The following is a 13,866-nucleotide window of genomic DNA, read 5'->3' on the forward strand; positions in this document are numbered from 1 at the left end:
GTTGAAGTCTGTTGCTGTAGGACAAGGAGCTAGAGCATGGATACAATTTGAATGGACCTGAAGCTATAGATAAGGCAGGGAACAGGAATAAAAGCCTGTTCCTTATTCCTTGGGCTGGCAACTGTGTTCCTCTTGCTCTTGGAGCAAGATATCTAATCTAATGTAGTCCAATTTCAACAGAAAAAGAAGGAAGAAACAATTGCTTGGCTTTGACCCTAAAGCTGGTTCAGCCCACACAACAGAATTTGGGCCTATGACTAAGTAGTCAGGGTGGGAAGCTGGAACCTACTATGTTCTGTACAGAGTCTACAGCGACCTTGAAATAACTCCACAGAGCATTCTATGAGAATGCTTTGTGGAACAAAGAGACTTTGAAAGATAAATTATAAAAAAAAAAAAAAAAAAATAGGCTGACAACTAAAGGGAAAGAATAGGTAAAATGCTGCAATTGGAATCTGAATGAGTGGAAGAAAAGAGAGATGGAAGGGTCAAAGTATATTATATCAAGGATAGATCACTAGAGCTGTGCACATTATGTCTCTCCATTCTCTTATTTTTAAAATAATAAATTATTTTTATTCTTTTTTAAAAGAATAAAAAGACAAACTGAATATATGCATAAAGAAAACATATAGTTGACAATCATGACTGTGGATATAAATGGAATGGACTCACCAATAAAATGGAAGAAGACAGCAAAATGGATTAGAAAGCAGAATCCAGCAGTATGTAGTTTACATCTTTGAAACATTAAGAAAAAATATTTATTACATTTCAAATAAACTCAACAAATCAAAAGTAACAATCATAATTTTAGTCATCACTACAGTAAAGCTAGATGTGATAAAAAAAAAAAAAAAGATAAGCAGGAAAACTACATTATGCCCAAAGGCACATAGTAAAGAATTAATATTAATATTTAATATTTATATACCAAACAGGATGACATATAAATAATTAATGGAAAAGGTCATGCAACTGAAAGGAGAAATAGATAGTAAATTTATAATAATAGTAAATAATATAATATGTATATTATATGTAATATAATAACATAACTCAAGCTACCACTTTCAAACTGGCAAATTTAGCAAAAATAAAGAAATTAAGGGAAAAAAGAGTTTTAGAACAATTAGGGAAAATAATGACAAATACTAGAAATATAAAGAACTTAATATACTTTGCATTTATCTTGCAACAATGTTATAAATATTGTTCACATATTGGGACATAAAAATCTCACAAAGAAATCTTAAATTGTAAATATTCTTTACATACAACAATGCAATAAAATTATGATCATTGGAATGATATCAAAAAATTAGCACAAATTAAAAAAAGTAAATAACAATTCTGAAAAAAAAATGATCAAAGATTATACCATAGAAATAATATATGATTTTGTCAGAAAAATTATACAATGAGGCAATATACAAAATTCATGGAATAAATCCACAACAGTCCATGGGAGATAATTTACATCTCTACACATTTTCATCAATAAAAGAGAAAAAGAACAGATTAATGAACTGACAAAGACTTTTTTTAGAAAAATAGAAAGCCAATTAAATTTTAAAGACCATAGAAATTCTGAAATTTGAGGATATTACTAAAAATAATTTTAAACATATGGAATTTTAAAACTAGAAGTTTAAAAAAATAAACAAGTAGCTAATTGATTCGATAATAGAATAAGAAAATCAAATTATCATAAAAGTGAACAAAGGAGAAATCAAAACAAATGAAGAACAAATAAAGGAAATAATTAGGAATTATTTTACTCAGCTAGATGCCAATAAAGTCAATTTAAATGAAGTATATAAATATTTTAAATATGCAATACAATTATTTTCTTTCATAATCCTATGCATTTAAAAACATTTATTCTGGAAGGAGTTGATAGGTTTTGCCATGCTACCAAACAAGTCTATGACACATTTTAACAAAAGGTTAAAAACTTTTGTTTTAATAGTCTAAACTGTAGGAGAAATAGTAATTGCTCATAGGTAGACCAAAAATTATATATATAATTAAAATGGCACTAACTAAATAAATTTACTTATTTAGTGCCATGCCAAAAAATTTGGTCAAAACTTTACTTCATAGAACTAGGAAAAATATAGTAACAAAATTTAACTGGTAGAACAAAAGGTAAAGAACAAAATTGCCTCAAAGGCAATTTAAAAGAAAAGATATTAATAAAAGTCTATATGAGCACACATGTCAAGTAACAAAAATAATCTCATAGAAGACATGATTGCTTATGTGTTCAATTCATTTAAAATCATCCCAAATGTCAAAAAGAACAAAATCTCCATTTAATTCTAAAACCATCCCAAATGTCAAAAAGAACAAAATCTCCATTTAATTCTAAAGTTTAAGGGGAAATAAAAATCAATATCCCCTAGTGTTTGAGGGAGAGGTTTTAGGAGCTGATTACACTAGAAAAGATGAGTGACAATGACTTGACTCTAGGACAAGATCCTAGGAGTTATAATTCATTTAGTCATTAATTCACACACTCCATTTAGCATATTCTTATTCTGTATAACTCATTGTATTAGGTGCTAGGGGAGGTTTAAGGATAATAAAACTGCTCTTTGTGATTTTTTTTTTTTCCTATAGACCACTCTTTGACAAACTCCCTGTATCTCAGTTTCCACATCTGATAATACTTACCTGTCATCCAGGGTTGTCATGAAGCTAATGAGATAGTGTCTGCAAAGCATATGAAGACCTTCACGTGAAAGGTATTATAGAAGGCCACTGAATTAATCCTGGCATTTGCTTCAATTATACTATCCCTCAATTATGAGGGAAATTATTTCCATGTAGATCTGGCCAGTTTTTGACCTGCCATAAATCTTAAAACCAGAAGAAATTTTAACTTTAAAATGTAAATCTATCTAATTAAAGATAAAGGTTGTAGAAACTTCCGCAGAACTGAAGAAGGCCAAAGGCTCTAGTAATATCCAATCTCAAACACTAGAGATAAGGTGAAGTACTTATTTTCCTCTACAGTTGTTTCTAGCAATCTTGTAGCTTCCTTATAAACACATAAAGAAAAACCTTATCAACTACTCTAAATCAGATGACCTTATTAAATCTGTTATTTATTTTCTCTGGCTACATTTGAACTTCCTGCTTCAAATTACTCTGTAACCATTATCCCATTTTTCCTCCCCATAGTCACTTTAAACTCAGTCCTAAGAAACACCTACCTGGTGAGACATTGCCTTATCTTGCCTTGGAACCAGGTGTCCATCTCATTTCCAGAACTTTGTTTTAAGCACTTTGCCATTCTTCAGCTCTTTTTTTGTGTGTGGAATATAAATTGAAATATAAGTTTCTTTAGTTAAGGTATTATCTACCATTTGTTTTTCCAGTGCTTTAGAAACTTATTCTCCTCTCATACTTGTCTCTCTGCCACACTTTCTACTGTCTCCCTGTGTCTCTCTCTGTTTCTTTCTCTGTCTCTGTCTCTCTTTGTCTCTGTCTGTCTCTCTGTCTCTATTTTGTTGAGGGAAGGAATGAGAATATTTTCTAAAATCTTTATAAATTTCATAACAAAAATAAATGAAAAATGCTTTTATTTACCACTTTTCTAACACACAGCTTTGGGAAAGTTAAAAAAAATTAAGCTGTTTGTTTAGTGTAAAAAATAGCAGGTTTCATTATTCGTGAAGGGAAAAATTCAATAAAATAAAGCAATTTTTGAAATAGCCTGCTTTCTAGTTTTAACAGATTAGAAGAAGGAGATAAACAAAACCCAAAAATCTCCCCTCCTCCTCACCTAACCCAAGGTGTTATGTTTCTCTTCATTTTTGTATTTTCATTTCACACTTCAAATTTTTTTTCCCCCATAATGGCCAGTATAAAAACTAGGACAGCTATCACAAGAAAACTGCCTTTAAATTAGAATTTATGTAATTGCTGAACATTTATTAGTCATCCTTGCATCAGTCAAAAAATATCTCATCCATGTTTTCTGGCTCACTTAAGGAAATATATGCCTCATAGACATAAACTAATAGTGAGAACAAGACAATTGAATAGTAGCCAGAAAAGAAAAGGGCACGAAAGAAGAAGGCACTAGAGGATTTGTGGTCAAACAGGCAAAAAAAAGGGTGGAAAAGGAGGGATAGAGGAAGGGATAAAAGAAAAGATGGAAGTTGGGATGGAGGAGAGGAGACAGAGAAAGAGAGAGAGAGAGAGAGAGAGAGAGAGAGAGAGAGAAAGAGAGAGAGAGAGAAGAGAAAGAGAGAGAAAAGAGAGAGAGAGAAAAGAGAGAGAGAGAGAGAGAGAAAAGAGAGAGAGAGAAGAGAGAGAGAAGAGAGAGAGAGAGAGAGAGAGAGAGAGAGAAAAGAGAGAGAAGAGAGAGAGAGAGAGAGAGAGAGAGAGAGAGAGAGAGAGAGAGAGAGAGAGAGAGAGAGAGACAAAGACACAAAGAGGAGAGACAAAGAATATGCAAAATACCTATTACTGGCAGAGAATAGGTTCCATCTTTTTTCCTTTGCTAGACAAATATATGTTTCCTAACCCCTCTTTCCTCCTGCCTACCCAGAAAAAAAAGCCATCATCATAAAACCATGATACTGATTTGAGTCCTAATTACATTTTGGTCAATGATTTCCAAATACATTTATAGTTCATGCTTTTCATTTGGCCTCTAACAAATATAACCAATATTGAAAAATTCAGATGATTTCAGTAAAAAATTAGTTTTCTGGCATTTAAATAGCTGAAGAAAACCAGTGAATTTTAAAGGTAAAATATCTACAACAAAATATCTACAATCATTGTTGAATCTCTTGTTGGAACTCACTTGAGAAATATTGAGAATAGTCAACTAAGAAGGTCTGCCTCTTTGCATGCTTTTAACTTGAAAATTTAATTGAAAGAATGAAACTAAAGTTCTAATGTGTTAATGGCTGAGGATCTGAAGATATACACTTCTTTTCTTTTCTTTTATTAGACCAGTGGAAAATATTGGGAGAAGGGGGTGTATTATATCTATTTTTTTCATGTCATTATTGCATAAAAAAGTTCAATTACCATATTAGTTTATTCCAGCCACACTTTTTTTAACTAAAGGATTTTTTTAGTGAATATCCAATTTTCAAAGAAATTACTTGGTCAGCTCCTCTTTTTGCTTATAACTTGTATGCCTCTTAAGCATACACGAGATTTTCTCATTTTTTTCTCTTTCAATTTTAAATTAATCTAAGGAGGTTTCTAAGAAGGAAGTCTCTCCTGAAACCTTTTAGAATTAGTTCAATTACAGAAACATTTATTAAGCACCTACTATATATAGGGCTTTATCCAAAGCTCTGGGGAAAAAAAGACAAAATTGCAATAAGTAAATGCAGAATATATGTACAAAGTAATTTCAAGAGGTAAGTAGCACAAGAAACTAAGAGCATCAGGAAATGTCTTCAGTAGGAATGAAATAGTGTTAAACCATGCTTCAAAAGAAATTAGGAATTCTAATAGGCTGAGATGAGAAAAGAATTCATTCCTATCACTAGGAACAATTTAAGCAACTATGTAGATGCTAAATATGGAATGCCATGAATGGAGAATAGGTGAAAGAATAATTTCACTTAACTCCACAAAAGGAATAATATGAAATAAGATTAAAATAATAGGTGGGAGCTAGATTGTTAAGGGCTTCAAGGCCCTCTGCGAATTGTGTATTTTTTCTGATAAGGATAATAAAACATACATTTTAGAGTCACAACTATGTTTGTTTTTTCACCTTTGAATCCCAAGTAACTAGCATGGTTTCTTATCCATACTAAGCACTTAATAAATCCTTGTTGAATTGGATTTAACTAAAACTCATATTAATCTCAAAAAAAGAAAAATATCTCAGGCCTACGTATTCTCAGTCATGTCTGCTCCATGACTGAAGATAAGTGTTAATTGTTATTTGAAGATCCAAAGGTGCCTGGAAACTCCAGTATTCAATCAACAATGGCTTCATAATTTACACATGTAAAAGTTTTTATTTTAAATTTGCAACTATACTTGCAATTGCTCTTGGCTAAGCTCAATACAATTCACTCATTATCTGGACAAGACTCCCAAACTATTCAGAATTTTTGCTCAAGAAATAACACTTTAACTTTGACCTTCCCAGATTCCTTTGTTTGTCAATATGTTTCCCATATGTCTTAAATTCAGAGTTTTCAGTCAACTAATCAACAAGTATTTATTATGCACCTAAAATGATTTAGTTAGCTTTGAACTAAGTTGTCTATCTACTTTTAGTATTTCTAGTATTCTCCCCAATTTGTTTTGTTCTATCTGGAAACAATAAAGGGAAGCATTTGAAATTATAAAGACATATTCCTTCCCTTCTGTCATAAATTCAAGAGTTGAATGAGTGGAGCAAAGTGAGGAGATTTAAAATTTGAGCTATATTTTGTAGGAATCTACCAGTGACAAAGGGAAAAAATACAGCATAAGTTGTCTTTTGAATCAATAAAATTACTCAAAACAACAACTGAAAATAAATAGGTTGCCTTTTCTTAAGCATATACACATATAATATTTGTTATGTCATTTAGGATAGGACTGGAAGTATGACTTCATTAGAACGAAAACGTGGGATACAAAAAATTCCATTATAAGTGCAAGTTAGCACCTTCTTTATAAATTACAATATTAAAAAGGTGTCTGTACTATGGTTGAATGTCAAATGCCTAGTGTGTGTCAGAAGTAACTCAAATTGAATCTTTCAGATTTTAAGCTCAGCTCTTTATCAACTATGCTGTGATTTCTCCCCATAGTGTAAAAGAACATCACATAACATAGCACAGCACACTCTGTATTAATGATATTTGATAGTCATATCAATTTAGAAGTACAACTCTAAGTTGTAGAGAAGATGCTGATTTATATTGTAAAGGAATTTCCTCATCATGAGCTTCATAAATCAATTAAATCACATATTAGATCTATATGAATGTGTTATTGTGAGTATATTTAATTCATAGTCATATGTGAAAACATACAAACTAACATTGTTCATGTACATTTAAATAATTATATATATATATTATATATAATAATCATACTGTATATACATGTTAACATATTAGAATATATTAACATATATATAAGCATAGTTAATGTACCATATATACATATATGTATATGTTTATAATAAATATAGGTACAACCAAGTGGAGCAATAGATAGAGCACTAGACTTGGAATCAGGAGGACTCATCTTCCTGAGTTCAAATCTGGCCTCAAATATTTACTAGGTTATGTTCCCCTGGGCATATCACACAACTTGGTTTGCCAAAATTCCTCATCTATAAATATGATCTGGAGAAGGAAATAGTAAACCATTAAATTATCTTTGCCATGAAATGGGGTCACAAATGGGGATAGCACTGAAATAACTGAACAAAACACATGCATGCATATATTTGGGTGTATGCATTCGCACATATATCTATATAAATATAGATATAGATATGTAATAGTTTAACCTCTCTATGCTGTCTTGGTGGTAAAGGTTAGTATGTTAATAGGAAAGGGGATGAGATGCTATGAATCCATGATATCACTGATATAGGTAATAATTAGGTGAAAAAACTTCTAATCTTCTAATGAATCTGATACCTTATAATATACAATTTAAGATCTTAGAATATTGTCTAGAGAAATGAAAGGCTAATTGGTCAGGTCTAATTATTAACTTGTATTTAGGATGCTTCCCTTATACTAAAACTCAAAATCTGTGATGGCATCAGAATTTTCAAGACCAAATAACTTGAGTAACTCTGTTAATAGAAGGCAGAAAATTATCTGGCACCTGGGTTTGCTCTACATTCCATTTATGATTCTAAAATGGCTACTGCTGCTAAATACCTCTTGTGAGTGCAGAACTCTTTGAAAAACTATCCCTTTAAGGTACAATTGATTTAACCATAAATAAGTCCTGGAGGGAACACTCTGCTCTTTGCCAAGATGACCACTGTGCATGATAGTCATGTTCTTTCAAACAGGGATATTTGACAGGGGTGAGCATTAACTGAAAAACATAATTTGTTTAGTGAAGGATATTCATTCCTTCCCTCTGATTATTCTGTGCTCACAATACAAATGTACCAGTTTCCCGCCTCTCAGCCTCAGGTGACGCTGATGTTATGCCTGTTATACATATTTATCAGACTGGTCATTATTTTTATTTAATATTTTCCCCATTTACATTCAAAACAATTTTTTTTACATTTGTTTTTAAGATTTTTGAGTTCTAGGTTCTTTTCCTTAGCCCTACACATAATTAAGTAACCATGTGAAGTTATGCAAAACATTTCCATAAAATCCAAGTTGTAAAAGAAAACATAGATCTTCAACTCTAATGAAAATAAAAACGAGAAAGAGAGAGAGAGAGAGAGAGAGAGAGAGAGAGAGAGAGAGAGAGAGAGAGAGAGAGAGAGAGAGAATGCTTCAGTCTGTATTCAGACATCCTTTGGGTATGGATAGGATTTTTTCATCATAAGTCCTTCAGAGTAGTTGTGGATGATTGTACTTCTGAGAATAGCAAAGTCATTAACAGCAAGTCATCCTAGAGCATTGCTATTATTTTGCATATAATATATTTCACTTTGTTCATGGAGGATATTCTAGTGTTTTGTTTTGTTTTCCTCAGAGTATCCTGCTCATCAATTCCCAGAGAATAATAATATTCCAACACACACACATATCAGTTTATTGAGCCATTCCCCAGTTGATGGGCATCCCCTCAATTTCCTTTTTTTTTTTTTTTTTTTTTTTTGTCTTGAGAAGAGAGCTGCTCAGTGCTACTACTGGGCTTATATCCCAAAGAAATGCTAAAGAGGAGAAAGGGACCTGTATGTGCCAAAATGTTTGTGGCAGCTCTTTTTGTAGTGGCTAGAAACTGGAAAATGAATGGATGTCCATCAATTGGAGAATGGTTGGGTAAATTATGGTATATGAATGTTATGGAATATTATTGCTCTATAAGAAATGACCAGCAGGATGAATACAGAGCCATTTGGAGAGACTTACATCAACTGATGCTGAGTGAAATGAGCAGAACCAGAAGATCTCTATACTCTTCAACAATGATACTGTATGAAGATGTATTCTGATGGAAGTGGATATCTTCAACATAGAGAAGATCCAACTCACCTCCAGTTGATCAGTGATGGACAGAAACAACTACACCCAGAGAAGGAATACTGGGAATTGAATGTAAACTGTTAGCACTACTGTCTATCTACCCAGGTTACTCATACCTTTGGAATCCAATTCTTAACGAGCAAGAAGAAAATGGGATTTACACACATATATTGTATCTAGATTATACTGTAACACATGTAAAATGTATGGGATTGCCTGTCATCTAGGGGAGGGAGTAGAGGGAGGAAAGGGAAAATTTGGAAAAATGAATACAAGGGATAATGTTATAAAAAAAAATTACTCATGCATATGTTCTGTCAAAAAAATTTTATAATTATAAAATTAATAAAAAAAGAATTTAAAAAAAAGAAGAGAGCTGCTATAAATATTTTTTGTGTATCTAAGTCATTTTCCTTTTTTTTTTTTCTGAATCTCTTTTGTTATTCATTCTCAGTAGTTGTGTTGTTAGGTCAAAGAATATTATGAATTTACAGCCCTTTGGGCATCATATCTTTTGATCATTTATCAATTGGGGCATGGCTCTTATTTTTTATAAATCTGACTTAGTTCCCTCTGTTTAAGAAATGAGGTCTTATCAGAGAAACTTGTTTCAAAAAGAATTTTTATAATTACTATACATAATTGCATTTCCCCCATTTATTCTCTCTCTCTTTTCACCCTGTCCCTCCTCAAAAATGTTTTGCTACCAATGACTCCCTCCCCCAATATGCCTTCTCTTTCATCACCCCTCTCTCCCATATCCTATTCCCCTCCTATTTTCCTGCAGGTTAAGATGGATTTCTATACCCTAGTGAGTATATAAGTTATTTCCTGTTTGAGCTAATTCTGATGGAGAGTAAGGTTCACTCACTCACTTTCTCTTCTCCCTGTTCCCCTCCACTGTAAAAGCTTTTATTTTTTGCCTCTTTTTTTAATGGCTGATAATTTGTACTTCTTCTTTTCCCTTTTTCCCAGTACACACACTCCTCTCTCGCCCCTTCATTTCATCATTTTTCCTCTATCTCTCTTACTTAATCTTCAAAGTCCCTTTTGAACTCTTTCATGGCCTAAGCCCAATTCTTATTTTTCTTGGAGGCTTTGGTTGTAGGAGCTTTGACTTTGTTATCATCTAATGAATGTGTGTTTTGATCCTCCTTATCACCATAATAACATTCAACGGTCAGAAACTTTTTTGTTGTCTAGCTTATTACTGGGCTTTTAACTCTTTCTTAAAGTAGGGTTCTGTTTCCAGGATGGAGGGTGCATTGTACAAGCTTCAAGGGTTTTGTGTAGCTGTTTATAGAGGTCCTTCCGGGAATCTGGCCACAGGCACTGTTTTCTGCCCTGGAGCAGTGAGCCCCACTGTAACTGAAGGATCTAGTGGGAGTTGGGGCTCTGCTGACCCAGGCTGCTCTGGGACTACACACTTGATACCCACCTTGTTACCACAGACCCTCTCCACTGATCTTCTGAGTCCTCCCTGGTGTCCTCTGACTGAGGTCCAGAAGCTCTAGCACTGCTGCTGATTCAGAAGTCTGGCCAAGTTGACGCTGGGGTCTGGGCAGGAGCTGGGGCTGGCACTAGGCCTGGGCTGGGACTGTATACTCAGCTCCAACTCTGGTTCCCCAGACCTTCTCTGCTGACCTTCCTAGTCCTCTTTGGTGTGTTAAGAGATCTGGAAGCCACCAGGACTGTGTCTGCTTCAGAGGTTGCCCAGGAGGGGGGCTATATTCTGAACTCCCACCCTGGTGTCCCAGGCCTTTTCTACTGAGCTTCTAAATTGCCTTTGGGTGGAATATGTGCTACTCTGTCTTTTTGAGTGCTCTGATGCTCTAAAAAAAATTTAGTCATTAATTTAAAGGAATTTGGAGCAGTTTGGGGGAGAGGTTGGACAAATTCCTGCCTTTACTCCACCATCTTGGTTCCAGCTCTCTGGTTAATTATTTCTTTTTTAAATAATAATAAGACATTAAGTTTAAACAGATATATTAATATAATAATAAAGTAATTTTGCCCTTCTTCTCTTCTTCTACTTCAGCCCCGTATAGGATTCCTAACTGAACAATTATAAGAACTGTTTTATAAGAGTCTTTAAAACTTCCTCAAACACCAGATATAACTTATTTTTTTCTTTGATGGATTTTATTCTGTGATAGTGCAATCACTATGTTAGTTTAATCTACATCATCAAGACTTTAATTGAAAGGACATTTGCACTCATCACTTCTTTCCATCACTTTTGATGAATTCAGGGTTTTGTCAGGGAGCTTTTTGAACTGGCAGTGTAGTTTATATACACACAAAAATGCACTAAAATAAAGTGTCATTTGTCCTCAAAGTGAGCCATGGAGTACAGCCAGTCTCCATCTATTTCATGCCTATTTACTACTATTTCTTTTGGGCATAAAAGAAAGAAAGAAAAATATGAAATAGCCCTCAGTCTCATATAACCCTCCTCGGCTTCTGAGTGATGGAAAGGGGTGGAATGCGGGGCAGAGGGAGCTGAGAATCACAGAGTTTTTAGACCATCTATAAACACTAACTTAGCTATTGGTTCTCTAAATGGGAGATCCATTTCCAATGACCAATGAGTTGACATAGTACTGAGGGTATTGAATCATATTAATCTTGACAGTCTTATTATAAGTGAAACCATAAGAGAAAAGGAAATTGTGCCTGAATAAAGAGAATTCACAGGTTCTCCTTGGTGGGGGGGAGAAAAGGAAATTGGCAGCATTGGTTCAAAGACAGTGTGAAATATATATTTTTAGGACAAATGATCTTGTATTTCATTTCTTATGATATGCATTTTGTAAAAAAAACAAAAAAAAAAAAAACAAAAAAAAAAAAACAAATATATCATGATGATAATTATAGCTCATGCCAGTATCTGTGCTATAGAATAAAGACAGAAGTTCTTTGAAAACTTGATAGGTCAAGACAAATGAATAAACAATTTTCAAAGGAAGAAATAAAAGCTATCAACCACCATATTTAAATCAATCACCATATTTAAATGTTTCAAATTACTAATGATAATATAAATTAAAACAACTCTAAGGAATTATACTCATTAAATTCTTAAAGTTGATAAAAGACATAAATAGTTCATTTTCAAATAACTGAGAGCAAATGAGTTATACACAATTGATAGAGGAATGAAATGGTCCAAATATCCTGTGAAACAATGTAAAATCACTCAAGAAAATGTAACACATTTGTCTTACCCACTGACCCAGCTATCATTCTACTAGGTATGTACTCCAAGGAGGCCAGTAAAGGAAAGAAATGTCCCACCTGTACCAAAAAGAGTCATAGTAGCTCACTTCATGGTGGTGAATATCTAGAAATAGAGATATACATATTAATTTGGTATATTATGGTACATGAATATACTGAAAGATAGGGAATGATATAAATATAGGGAATGATAAAAATGAAGAATTCAGAGAAATGTGAGAAAACTCCTAAGAACTGATGCATTTCAAATAAACCAGGAGAAAAACATAGACAATGATTATAATAATGTAAATGAAAATAATTCTTAATGAGAACACAATTCAGATCAAATGCAAAGACTAGTTTCTGCTAGTGTGGAAATATATCATATTATAGCTAAAGGCCATGTCGTAATAATTAGTCATCAGTTTTCTTGGGTAGTTGAAAGGGTTTTTAGGGTAAAAGATCCATTGATTAGTATTAGAGCCTAAATGACTGATATTAGTATATATCTAGTTCCTTGAATAGAGAGGTAGTAAACTATAGGGATGGGATGTTACAAGTTCTTTTAAACATGATTGAAATATTGAATAGTTTGTAAGGATTTCTATTTTGGGGGAGAGGAGTTATTGTGTTATAACTGATTAATGCACTGATAAAAGTCGGTAAATAATCATTTTAAATCTATAACATATCAACTCCCTGTAAAAATGAATGTAAGATCCACTAATTTAAATGAATATTTGGTGACTTTAAATGTAAAGTGACATAAGGAAATAGAAAATAAATATATTGTAATATATGGCTTAGGATTATGAAATAGAAGAGGTCAAAATCTTAGACGACACAGAAGACTTTTGCTTACATATATTTTAGATATCCTCAATGAATATATCAGAGGGCAGCAATTAGCATTTATTATTATTTATATAATAGCCACCATCATTCTTACAGTCAAAAAGTAAAGATAATATATCCTGTTATCTTCAGGAAGAAAGTTGAGGCCAGTATATATGTCAAGCATTTAAGAATATCTTCCTTCCCACCCCAAACAAAAAAAAAAAAAACCTAACCCATAACATTTATTGCATATTAGAAAGAAGATTACTGATTATAAAGGGGAAAATAATTCCTCAATCAAATACCTTTGTACAGTCAGATTTGTTACAGCAAAGGTTAAAAAGTAATATTAAATAAAAGAATAAAGTTAGAGTATAACTAATACATTTCTAACATGACCTACTTAAAATACTTATTGATGCCTCAACTTAAAAAAGAATAAAATAAAATTTGGGATTTTAGTTTGCATTTAAAAGAAAACAATGAAAGCAGTAAGTAGAGTTGAGGAATGTGGGCCATTCCAGCCATGGGGACAGTCAAAAGAAAATTCTCAGAGCTGAAAGAACTGATTTGCCTGTGGAAAAGCCAGGAGGCTGCTGTCACTAAATCTAAGAGTTTGTAAAAATGAGTAAAGTTTAAGTAG

Source organism: Sminthopsis crassicaudata, chromosome 1 (assembly GCF_048593235.1).
Source record: "Sminthopsis crassicaudata isolate SCR6 chromosome 1, ASM4859323v1, whole genome shotgun sequence".
NCBI lineage: Eukaryota > Metazoa > Chordata > Mammalia > Dasyuromorphia > Dasyuridae > Sminthopsis > Sminthopsis crassicaudata.